The sequence below is a fragment of the Primulina tabacum genome, chromosome 18 (assembly GCF_025594145.1).
Source record: "Primulina tabacum isolate GXHZ01 chromosome 18, ASM2559414v2, whole genome shotgun sequence".
In the NCBI taxonomy this organism is placed as follows: Eukaryota; Viridiplantae; Streptophyta; class Magnoliopsida; order Lamiales; family Gesneriaceae; genus Primulina; species Primulina tabacum.
Genome location: NC_134567.1, coordinates 2,646,161 through 2,649,633, shown reverse-complemented (window position 1 = coordinate 2,649,633; position 3,473 = coordinate 2,646,161). Strand labels below are relative to the sequence as shown.

The 3,473-nt window shown below is 34.8% G+C and overlaps 1 pseudogene; it reads left to right on the top strand.

Moving 5' to 3' along the window:
- The first annotated feature begins 848 nt into the window (after nucleotides 1-848).
- Nucleotides 849-3,272, top strand: LOC142532692 (uncharacterized; annotated as a pseudogene).
- Nucleotides 3,273-3,473: the final 201 nt, after the last annotated feature.

Genomic DNA, 3,473 nt, shown 5'->3' with positions numbered 1-3,473 from the left:
GGTTCTTTAGTTTTTTTACGTATTTGTTTGTCAAACTCTGAAACTCATAAATTCCAACAATTTTCTCGTTCAGTTGAGTATACTAGGAGTTTCAATTTTGACAGTGTTAAGTCCAAACTGAACTGGGTTTTTACAAATTGCTTGTAAAAATTAAAGCTTTCTAGTGTGAGCCTTCTCAAAAGGAAGAAGAGATGACGTAGGAGTTTGAGTTTTCCAAACATACAAAAACAAATTAACGTTCATTTTATTTTCAGTTTACCATTTCTTTACATACCCAAATCATTATTTGAATTGTTCTAATATGTCAGTTTGACTTCTTCCCGCATATATTTTATTAGCCAACTGATATTGACAATCGCCTAATCAGACTGAATTATCATTAAACAAATAAATTTTCTTCAATCGATCTTATCACTAAGGATCAGTAATATCTTATAACATATCAAGATCCAATATCATGTCATTATTTCAGCAAGATTAGATCACAAGATTGAAAAAGGCAAATTATTAGGACGAGGACTTAATTTCAACATTTTAAGATACCATTTTTTTTTATTTAGCATTTTGGCTATTTTTTCTAATTTGAAGTTTGATTTATTGTGGTGCTTTAATTTTCATGTGATTATGAGTGGCATAGTAGCCCTCTTGGCTCCACAAATTCGTGGATAAATTTGAATTTATCATTTATTTTTTTTAGTAAAATTTCAATAAATAAATTGAGATGTTTTTTTTGGGATAAAAAAAAGAAGGAGATGTTGATGTTTAGGGCAAGGGGCAGATTTTTCCGGTACTATCAACCAAATCAATCCCTGGAGGGCAATTTCGTCACAAAAAACTACCTGGAATACGTGGTGATATAAAATCAATCCTCCACATCTTGATCACACAATCTTCAAAATTCTCACAAATCTTTCAAACCGAGGAAAAAATATACAGAATTACGGATTTCGTACCCTAATTATTGATGAACGGATTATTTCGACTCAAATGTTCGTAAATGATCAAACGGCCGTTGTTCGCCGTACTTCGATTCAATCACGGCGGGGAGCCGCGTCTTCCCGAATTCTTCGTACGTCGTGGTTTTTATGATTCGAATGGAAATTGGAAACCTGGGGGAATTGAATGAATTCAGGGTTCGAATTACTTTTTTGAAAAAAATGAATGTTTTTTTGTTGTTGCAGGATTTTGGTAGAGTTTAGCGCTGGATGAAGAGGATGGATTGTTTAAAATCGGTTTGTTTCTGGGTAGATTTTTGATTCCGGAGCTTTGAAGGTATATGAATGGAAATCAGGTTTCTTCTTTTGATCTATCTATAATTTGTCTATTGATTGTTTTGTATCATCATCGGACAGGAAATCTGCCTTTGAATTTTATGGTTGGCGCTAAACTTTTTAGGCAGATCCATGGTTGCTGTAGAAACCCTAGTGTTTTCTTCGCACCTTATATCTTATCCCTCTAGAAGCCCTAATTTAACTCTATCGAACTTTAAAAGATCAGGGATTGCTGAGATTTAAGGTTTGATTGCATCTAATTTGTTCTTGATTATTATATTTTGATCAGTTATGATATCTAATTTGTAGCTCAATCTGATTTTTTATGATTCTTTAATATTGGCATGCATTTAAATTATGAATATTTTTCATTCATTTAAGGTGTTGGAAAGATCCTGTTTACGAATGAACATTTTTCTATCTTATATCTAATTCTAACGTCTTGTATTTAATTTTTTTGTTATGTTTATTTTAGGGGAAACTACGCAAATCCGATTTGTTGTTTTGGGAAAGTTTGAAAAATCTTAATCCGGGATTTGTGTGACTGAGGATTATTACTTGGTGAAGGCTTGAGTTTTCGGTCTGTTGATTATTGTAGTGTAAAAGTTGGCTGGAGCGATCCGTTTCTTGTGGATGTAGAGGGTAATGGAGGCGAATGCGTGTGATGTTAATTACTTGGATACTAGTGCACTTTTGCCACCTAGAAAGCGGCTCCTGGCCGAGTTAAAGAGACAAAATTCCGATGTTAATTCCCATGTGCCATCTACTTCTAGTAGTGGTGGGAACAAATTTGATTCCAGTCTTAATATCATGTTGAGATCCCAGTCGATTAACTCTAACCTTTCAATTGAGGAGATCGTTGAATCCTCAAGACTCGCTGCTACAGAAGCTGCAAAGGTTGCACAGGCTGCTAGAGCTAATGCTGAATATAAGCAGCGAAAGCAGCAAAGGCTATGGCTGCTGCCAAGCTAGCCTTGGAACTTGTCGACATTCTTTCAGATAAGATGGCTGACGAAGATGAATGTCTGAAAAAGAACAAGATGAAGAAGCACGTCCCTGTTCAAGCGTTGTACAATAAGAACCAAGAGACGACCAAGTGTAGAACAGATGAGGAATTGGCCCGCAAGTTGCATCAAGTGATTAATAGCTCCCCAAGAATCTTGAAGAACTCGTCAGGTTCTGATACATTGATGCACAAGCATAAGAAGCTGAAGAGCTCTGCTTTTTCTCGTCAACCTTGTATGGTGACTAGTAATGGTAATGGAGTAGTATCAGGGGTAGAAACTGAAGGTCCCATAAAAGAAATAGACATGATTATGGTGGATTTGAACTTGTCAAAATTTGAGAAAGACAAGCAACTGGGAGCGAGTAATGAGGAAGAATGGCGACCCATTAAACCTGGCCAATTAAAGTTAAAAAATGGTCAAGCAGAGACACTTCCTTTAAAGAGTTCATTTTCTGAATCATTGGATAGTATCAGTAAAAAGAGGGGAAGAATCAAGCAGAAAAAACTTCCCTTGAGCATTTGTAATATCAGGGATCAAAATAGCCCCAAAGAGAAGCTTAATTTGATGACCGTCGTCGAAGCATCTACATGGAAATGCCGAGCATTCAAAACCACAGCCTCTGTTAAGCAAAATAAGGTCATGCAGTCATAATGTTTGTAATTTTATTTAAACAACTCAAGCTACCATGATAGAAGTTGATCGCCAAGGTAGTCATCGGGTATGTTTTTTGTTATAGACGAGACCCTTTTTCATCATTATCATCATCTTCTACCCTTTTTTATCTGCTTCTGAGTAAATTTTCTTGATTTTGAAATTAGATGTACAAAATGTATAATGATCTGCTTGATGGATTGAATATATTGTTATGTATCTATAGTATTACTGTTTCCTGAACTGTCTGTCTGTAATTGATATATTGGATAAGTCTCAGTAAGTAAATTTCTAAACTGGCCCGTTTTATATTTGTCAAACTGATTCTTGCTTTCATGCTTTAGATGACATTTGAGCATGTGCCATTTATCATATTTATTATTCAACAGCATGGTATATTGTTTAACATTTGACTCAAATTTTACAAAAATTTGAATAATAAAACATTGTATCATCAATATATAAAAATTTATCATTTATATATAATATGAGGGTTAGACCAGAGCCTGTTTATGAGCGTTTTAGGATGATGCACCACGATGAG